Source organism: Chrysoperla carnea (assembly GCF_905475395.1).
Source record: "Chrysoperla carnea chromosome X unlocalized genomic scaffold, inChrCarn1.1 SUPER_X_unloc_167, whole genome shotgun sequence".
NCBI lineage: Eukaryota > Metazoa > Arthropoda > Insecta > Neuroptera > Chrysopidae > Chrysoperla > Chrysoperla carnea.
The window spans coordinates 1-10000 of record NW_025408119.1 but is presented as its reverse complement, the minus strand read 5'-3'; the positions used below and the strand labels follow the sequence as shown (position 1 = coordinate 10000).

The window sequence follows — 10000 nt, the reverse complement described above, 5'->3', positions numbered from 1 at the left end:
CTTTAAAGCAATTTATGCATAACAGGTTGCTAGCCAAATATAAACTTAATGAAGTATTATGATGGACACTTACATTCGGAATTCATATATTTAAAGAAATAATTTTGATTATTCAGATTCTATTAATATTAGCTATTGTAAATAATATTAATCAAATGAAAAGTTTTTAAATTGTTAGGATGTATTTAGCAAGTTATGCTTTCCATACATAAAATAAAAATATATTATGTATAAATAATATTAGTGCTTGTAAAAGGATTAAGATTAATAAAACTAGATATATACTCTTAATACAATAAAAAGTAATAATTTAAAAGAATGTAAAAATATTTATTTAGCTGATAAATTTAAAATGGATAATAAATTTTAAATTTTTATTAACTCTTATTTATTATATAATATTTATTTGTAATCCTTATGCAAAATAATATATGACTTGAACAACGTACATGGGGGCGTGTATACAATTAATAAATTTAGGTAGAGAAATATATTTTGAATCAATAATTTATAAGTTCACAACAGAATAGTCAGATTTTTATTGTCTATTAAATATTTTTTAGCGAATAACTATTATGTATTACTAGAATATAATAATAATTTTTTTTTTTTTTTTTTTTTTTATGTTACTTGAATGGTGTATACGTTTACACGGTGAATGTAAAATCAATTAATCAATTTATATAGAAAAATATATTATGAATTAATTATAAATAAGTTCCAATAAAATAGCCTGATTCCCATTGTGTATTGAAATTTTTTTTTAACCAATTAACTATTAATGTGAATTTGTACAATAAAAATTTTGTATTAATTCTGTAAATTATTATATATATTTGCATTATACAGTATTTAGAAGCATTTAAATGGATAAAAATTTTTTAGAAAATCTACATATGTATCACATGTATTATACCGGTACCCTGTCGCAATATAACATGTACGATTTGTATATAAAATAAAATGAAATTTTTTCCCTAAAATTTTTTAATGAATCCCGAAAAATTCTATATATTTTACCTTTATATAGTATTTAGGACTATTTAAAAGGATAAAATTTTTTTCGAAAATCTACATATGTATCACATGTATTATACCGGTACCCTGTCGCAATATAACATGTACGATTTGTATATAAAATAAAATGAAATTTTTTCCCTAAAATTTTTTAATGAATCCCGAAAAATTCTATATATTTTACCTTTATATAGTATTTAGGACTATTTAAAAGGATAAAATTTTTTTCGAAAATCTACATATGTATCACATGTATTATACCGGTACCCTGTCGCAATATAACATGTACGATTTGTATATAAAATAAAATGAAATTTTTTCCCTAAAATTTTTTAATGAATCCCGAAAAATTCTATATATTTCACCTTTATATAGTATTTAGGACTATTTAAAAGGATAAAATTTTTTCGAAAATCTACATATGTATCACATGTATTATACCGGTACCTCTGTCGCAATATAACATGTACGATTTGTATATAAAATAAAATGAAATTTTTTCCCTAAAATTTTTTAATGAATCCCGAAAAATTCTATATATTTTACCTTTATATAGTATTTAGGACCATTTAAAAGGATAAAAATTTTTTCGAAAATCTACATATGTATCACATGTATTATACCGGTACCCTGTCGCAATATAACATGTACGATTTGTATATAAAAAAAAAATATACATTTTTTTCTAAAAATTTGCATTAATTCCAAAAATTTTTTAATAATTTATTATAATTATTAATGTTTATTGAATAATTTATTATAATGCATAAATTTCATTTAATAAAATATGATAAAAGCAAAAAAAAATTTTTTTGGTCCCAAAATAAAAATTTTTAGCTGAAAAAAATTTTTTTTTTAAAATTTTTTTCTTTAAATTTTGATTATTCTGTAAAGTTTATGATGTTTAAAGCCATTTTAAACATTATCATATTTTGAGTTTGAAGCACCGGGTGTAATGTCTTTAATATATATGATGGATAGTGCGTGTAAGTTAATGAGATGAATGTATATCTATGTATAACAGTGTATTAGTGGTATTACGTTCAGCAGTCTCACACATATGATATAGTATGGTATAGTATAAGTTGTTTATTTTTCATACTGTCCGTGTATCATTCAACAAAGGTGGTGTAGAGTTGTATATGGCTTGGTATGACGTTGTTGCAATTCTATGGACACTATGATATTACGGATGCACAGATAGAGGAATAACACTTATCGTATATGTATCATTTATGTATGTTGACTGTGTAATGAATACTAAATATAATAAAATAATACACTTTTTAATAGAATAACATTTGTTTCATGTTTTAGTATGATATTAAATGGTATAGAATAGGTTGTTTATTTTTCATACTGTCCGTGTATCATTCAACAAAGGTGGTGTAGAGTTGTATATGGCTTGGTATGACGTCGTTGCAATTCTATGGACACTATGATATTACGGAATAACAGAAAGAGGAATAAAACTTATTGTATATGTATCATTTATAACGTACTTTTATGTTGACAAGAATGAATGTATATCTATATGAAATAGTGTATTTTGTGGTATTATGTTCAACAGTCTTACATATATGATATAGTATGATATAGTATAATTTGTTTATTTTTCATACTCTAAGTGTATCATTCAACAAAGGTGGTGTAGAGTTGTATATGGCTTGGTATGACGTCGTTGCAATTCTATGGACACCATGATATCACGAAAAAACAGAAAGAAAAATAACAATTATCGTATATGTATCATCTATATTATTATTGTATTTTGACTATGTAATGAATGCCAAATTTAAAAATATACACTTTCTTAATAGAATAACATTTATTTTAGTATAATATAAAATGATATTGAATATGTTGTTTAATTTTCATACTGTTCGTGTATCATTCAACAAAGGTGGTGTAGGTATGTATATGGCTTGGTATGACGCTTTTGCATGTCTATGGACACCATGATATTACGAAAAAACAGAAAGAAGAATAACACTTTTCAAATATGTATCATTTATATATTTTATTAACATGAACGCAAAATATACAAAATTATATATATATATACTCAAAATATTCTGGATGGTAATCAGTTTGGTTTATTTTGATATTTAATATTGTATTTTGGTTTTTTTGCTAGTAATGTTTCGAATATGTATATGCTGTTATTATTTTTTAGGTGTACATTGTATTAAATTGTTATCAATTATTTAATGTATGTATACAAAATAATAGCAAAAACATTTTCAATTATTATATAAAAATTTTTTTTTTTACACATGCATATTTATTAATATATGAAATTTTATCTCAGTTTTAATAAATATGTATTGAAATGAATAATAATACAATCTTATATATATTGATAATAGTCTGGATGGTAATCAGTTTGGATTATTTTGATATTAAATATTGTATTATTATTTTTGTAAAAAAATTAATGAGAATTTTGTAAAAAAACCTCTATATGTATATCTTTTTATATCAATATTTAAAAAAAAATTTTTTTTTATTAAATTATTGATTATAAATAGAATAACATATAAATTTTTTTGTCAAAGCAAGTTCATGGGTTATAAGTTTTAAACTTTACACTCCCATATGAGCACACAATATTTATATAAAAATTATTTTTATAAATAATATTACATTGACTCACCTCATACCAAGCGAGAATATTAAGTGTTATTATAACGTTTTTTATTTAAAATTAACTTTTTAAATAAAATTAAAAAATAAATGACGCTTTCAATCTAGCGACGAGTATGAGAAAATGTTTGAAATATTTTAAGACCCATTTGGTGATGGTCTGACAAAAATCATAATTATTTTTTTTTTTTTTTATTCAATAATATTTATTATGAATAACATGTTATATATTTCTTTTTGTAAAAGCAAAAAAATTATATAAATGACATAATAAAATATATATTTGAAAAAAAAAAAAATTAATAATAATATATATATCTCATATGTTTTTTCTATTAATTTTAAAACAATAGAGATATAAAAAAAAAAAAATTTATATCAGTAATGGGTGAGACCATCTGATATTTAAAATGAAATTGTAATAATATTATTATATATTAATAATTATTGTATGAAAATTTTTTTTCTTATAATAAGAAAACAAAAATATCATGTATATTATTATATATTTAATATTATAAATACAAATAGTTCCCTGGTTGATCCTGCCAGTAGTCATATGCTTGTCTCAAAGATTAAGCCATGCATGTCTCAGTACAAGCCAAATTAAGGTGAAACCGCGAAAGGCTCATTATATCAGTTATGGTTCCTTAGATCGTACCCACATTTACTTGGATAACTGTGGTAATTCTAGAGCTAATACATGCAAACAGAGTTCCGACCAGAGATGGAAGGAATGCTTTTATTAGATCAAAACCAATCGGTGTAAATTTTAATTTGCATCGTTTAATTTGGTGACTCTGAATAACTTTAAGCTGATCGCACGGTCTCGTACCGGCGACGCATCTTTCAAATGTCTGCCTTATCAACTGTCGATGGTAGGTTCTGCGCCTACCATGGTTGTAACGGGTAACGGGGAATCAGGGTTCGATTCCGGAGAGGGAGCCTGAGAAACGGCTACCACATCCAAGGAAGGCAGCAGGCGCGCAAATTACCCACTCCCGGCACGGGGAGGTAGTGACGAAAAATAACGATACGGGACTCATCCGAGGCCCCGTAATCGGAATGAGTACACTTTAAATCCTTTAACGAGGATCCATTGGAGGGCAAGTCTGGTGCCAGCAGCCGCGGTAATTCCAGCTCCAATAGCGTATATTAAAGTTGTTGCGGTTAAAAAGCTCGTAGTCGAATCTGTGTCCTACACTGTTGGTTCAATGCTCGCATTGTTTAACTAGCATGTTATGTGGGACGTCCTACCGGTGGGTGGTACAGATTATGTATAAAGTATATTTTAGTGTTATTATTTATTTAATGCATTATATATATTTTTATTATGTAATTTGTCGTAAGTGTTTAACCGTTAAGAGCGGTGGCAGCCCCCAATTGCAATCCCGTCGCGGTGCTCTTAATTGAGTGTCGAGGTGGGCCGGTACGTTTACTTTGAACAAATTAGAGTGCTTAAGGCAGGCTCAAATTTTGCCTGAATATTGTGTGCATGGAATAATGGAATAGGACCTCGGTTCTATTTTGTTGGTTTTCGGAACTCCGAGGTAATGATTAATACGGACAGATGGGGGCATTCGTATTGCGACGTTAGAGGTGAAATTCTTGGATCGTCGCAAGACGGACAGAAGCGAAAGCATTTGCCAAAAATGTTTTGATTGATCAAGAACGAAAGTTAGAGGTTCGAAGGCGATCAGATACCGCCCTAGTTCTAACCATAAACGATGCCAGCTAGCGATCCGCCGAAGTTCCTCCGATGACTCGGCGGGCAGCTTCCGGGAAACCAAAGCTTTTGGGTTCCGGGGGAAGTATGGTTGCAAAGCTGAAACTTAAAGGAATTGACGGAAGGGCACCACCAGGAGTGGAGCCTGCGGCTTAATTTGACTCAACACGGGAAACCTCACCAGGCCCGGACACCGGAAGGATTGACAGATTGAGAGCTCTTTCTTGATTCGGTGGGTGGTGGTGCATGGCCGTTCTTAGTTGGTGGAGCGATTTGTCTGGTTAATTCCGATAACGAACGAGACTCTAGCCTGCTAAATAGACGTACTTTACCGGCATCTCAAGGCCCATCGGCTGTTTGTTTCCCATTTCATTCATTTTCATGTGTGTTATGTATTGTATTTATATATGCATGTATTTTTGAGATTTAACGATCAAGATTATATTTTGTATATATTGTGCTTTATGTTGCATATGTTATGGTGTATGGGTACGCAGTTTTTTGATGTGGTTTTTACTGCCGGCGTACAAATAATTCTTCTTAGAGGGACAGGCGGCATTCTAGCCGCACGAGATTGAGCAATAACAGGTCTGTGATGCCCTTAGATGTTCTGGGCCGCACGCGCGCTACACTGAAGGAATCAGCGTGTCCTCCCAGGCCGAAAGGTCCGGGTAACCCGCTGAACCTCCTTCGTGCTAGGGATTGGGGCTTGCAATTGTTCCCCATGAACGAGGAATTCCCAGTAAGCGCGAGTCATAAGCTCGCGTTGATTACGTCCCTGCCCTTTGTACACACCGCCCGTCGCTACTACCGATTGAATGATTTAGTGAGGTCTTCGGACTGGTACGCGGCAATATTTCTGATATTGCCGATGTTGCTGGGAAGATGACCAAACTTGATCATTTAGAGGAAGTAAAAGTCGTAACAAGGTTTCCGTAGGTGAACCTGCGGAAGGATCATTAACGATATATATAAAATATATTTATTTATATTTTTTGTATTGTTTTTAAATATTCCAAAAAATAAAAATATTATTGATAAGAAATATTTTTTTTAACAAAATAACATATTAATATGTAATTTTCTCAAAATATATAATAGTAATTATGTGTTAAAAGAGATTTATTTTGGTTATGATATCATATTAAAGTAATACGCCAAACTTTTTTTATACACATAATATATCTATACATATAATATAGAGAATATTATATAAATATTAATAATATATTTGTTACATATAAAATATTTTTATATTCAATATTATTATTATTATTAAACAATAATTATTAATAAAATCTATAAATAATTTCTCTTATAAAAAAGTGAAATTAAAAATAGAATATATTGAAATTATTTGTTTATATGTATATAATCTCTATTAAGAAAAATAAAATAAGATTATAATTGATATAATCTATATTTTTATTTTTCTATGTTATATAATAAAAATAAAGAAAACACAAGATAAAATTTTTTTAAAGAATAAAATTTATTTCAAATTTAAATTTCTTTATGTTTTGTCTTGATATTTCTTTTTTTTTATTAAAAGTTATTATGTTAAAAAACAAACCCATTTGTTTTGTACCATATTAATATTATATATATTTTTATGTAGAAAATAATTTATAAAAAAAAAATAAATACATTTCTATAAAATATACCAAATATTAATTATTATATCTAGCTAGCACTAACAAAAATATCAAAAATGTTATGTATATATTTATTAATACCATAATATCTTTAATTTATATATATATATATTTAAAATAAAATATATAATTTATATTCTAGAAAAATTTTTTTATTTTAAAAGAATTTATAAAGATATATAAATTAATAATTTTATTTTTTATATTAAAAATAAAGATTATTATTAATAATAATACTTACATTTAAAATTTAAAAAGATTACCCTGGACGGTGGATCACTTGGCTCGTGGGTCGATGAAGAACGCAGCTAATTGCGCGTCAACTTGTGAACTGCAGGACACATGAACATTGACATTTCGAACGCACATTGCGGTCCTTGGATACTGTTCCCGGACCACATCTGGCTGAGGGTCGTATACATTATATTAATATAATAAAAGATTATTTTACATAAAATTTTTTTTATGAAAAAGAAATTTATCAATAATTAAAAAAGAAAATTTATTTTTTCATATTTAATTAAATTGATAAATAAAATTTTTATAAAAGAAATGTAAAATTATTTATATATGAATGTTTTACGCCAAATATAAGAAAAAAATAAATATAAAATGTTTTTAATAGCATTTAAAATTTATATATTTTTTATTATTTGTCGACATTTTTAAATTAATATATCAATATTATTTTTTATCATTTATATATAATATTATAAAACTTTATGTTAATAATAATATTAATAATAAATGATATTAATAATATATTTTTAAAATATTAAATAAAGAAGAATAAACAAAAATATTATATATTAATATTTTGTTATGGAATATTTTATTTGTAATAAAATTTTCAATATACTCGAAAAAAATTAATATATATAATTATTTATTTTTTATTTTCTTCTCTTTAGATAAATATAAAAATAATATTATATAATAATATTAAAAAAATTTGAGTATGAATAATTAAGAAAATTGTTTACTTATAAAATATAACAAAAACATAATATATAAAAAAAATTTTTGTTTTAATACTTCTAAAAACTTTTACGACCTCAGAGTAGGTGAGATTACCCGCTGAATTTAAGCATATTATTAAGCGGAGGAAAAGAAACTAACTAGGATTCCCTTAGTAGCGGCGAGCGAACAGGGATAAGCCCAGCACTGAACCCCGTGGCTGATAAACAGACACTTGGGGAATGTAGTGTTTAGGAAGATTCAATATAAACCTATTGTTATATAATACATCCAAGTCCATCTTGAATGGGGCCATATACCCATAGAGGGTGCCAGGCCCGTAGTGATTATTATTGATGATAGGTGAATCTTTCCTTAGAGTCGGGTTGCTTGAGAGTGCAGCTCTAAGTGGGTGGTAAACTCCATCTAAGGCTAAATATTACCACGAGACCGATAGCGAACAAGTACCGTGAGGGAAAGTTGAAAAGAACTTTGAAGAGAGAGTTAAAGAGTACGTAAAACCGTTCAGGGGTAAACCTGAGAAACCCGAAAGGTCGAAAGATGAGATTCATTTACTTTTTATCGTTAATCAACCAATTTGTACTAGCATGTGACAAAAATTTTTATTAGGAATTTATTTTTAGTAAAAATATATGCACTGCTGTATATTGTTAATTGTATGATAACGAGGTATGCACTTCTCATCTTGTAGGACGTTGCGACCCATTAAATATTAATCTATAGGCATTGGTGCGTTGATTAATGTACAATATTATTTTTTGATAATATTTTGTGTATGTTAAACGCCTATGTTTCTTGATTAATTGTTTGATGGTATTAATTATAAATTGATATTGAGTCGCGTTATTAACGCGTTCAGATCCACCACGAGTATAAATAGGTTTTTTTTATTAAAACATATTATATATACGGATTTTATGCCGTTATATGATACTATTTAACTGTCAGTAGGTGTATGATAATGAACTGGCTCATTTTTTTTTATTAAAAATTTATCTGTCAGCGACGATATAGCTTTGGGTACTTTCAGGACCCGTCTTGAAACACGGACCAAGGAGTCTAGCATGTACGCAAGTCATTGGGAATAAAATATTTTTTCATCGAAATATTTATAAATTTTATGAAACCCAAAGGCACAATGAAAGTAAATATTATTTATATTTTTTTATAAATGATAAAAGGAGGATATATTTATATTATGTATTAAATATCGCACTCCTAGGGCGTCTTATATTATTATAATTTAGTTTTCGGATTATATTATAATAGAGGCGCACCTAGAGCGTACACGCTGGGACCCGAAAGATGGTGAACTATGCCTGGTCAGGATGAAGTCAGGGGAAACCCTGATGGAGGTCCGTAGCGATTCTGACGTGCAAATCGATCGTCGGAACTGGGTATAGGGGCGAAAGACTAATCGAACCATCTAGTAGCTGGTTCCCTCCGAAGTTTCCCTCAGGATAGCTGGCGTTCATTATATAAGAGTCTCATCCGGTAAAGCGAATGATTAGAGGCCTTGGGGCCGAAACGACCTCAACCTATTCTCAAACTTTAAATGGGTGAGATCTCTAGCTTGCTTAAAAACATTATTTATAATGTGAAGCTATGAGAATATATTTTTTATATATGGATCAGAGTGCCAAGTGGGCCACTTTTGGTAAGCAGAACTGGCGCTGTGGGATGAACCAAACGTAGAGTTAAAGCGCCAAAATTGACGCTTATGGGATACCATGAAAGGCGTTGGTTGCTTAAGACAGCAGGACGGTGGCCATGGAAGTCGGAATCCGCTAAGGAGTGTGTAACAACTCACCTGCCGAAGCAACTAGCCCTGAAAATGGATGGCGCTGAAGCGTCATGCTTATACTCTACCGTTAGTTGGTATTTTTGATAAAAGATAAATCTTTTATCATGAAACCCTAACGAGTAGGAGGGTCGCGGTGGTGTGCGCGGAAGGATTGGCCGTGAGGCCATCTGGAGC

At 28.7% G+C, this 10000-nt stretch overlaps 2 non-coding genes across 2 annotated transcripts; both read left to right on the top strand.

The window, feature by feature from the left end:
- Positions 1 to 4195: 4195 nt before the first annotated feature.
- LOC123303961 lies at positions 4196 to 6351 on the top strand. The gene has a single exon (XR_006536025.1). It is a non-coding gene; the product is annotated as a small subunit ribosomal RNA (ribosomal RNA).
- A 953-nt stretch (positions 6352 to 7304) lies between these two features.
- On the top strand, positions 7305 to 7459 carry LOC123303958. Its single transcript, XR_006536023.1, has one exon. It is a non-coding gene; the product is annotated as a 5.8S ribosomal RNA (ribosomal RNA).
- Positions 7460 to 10000: the final 2541 nt, after the last annotated feature.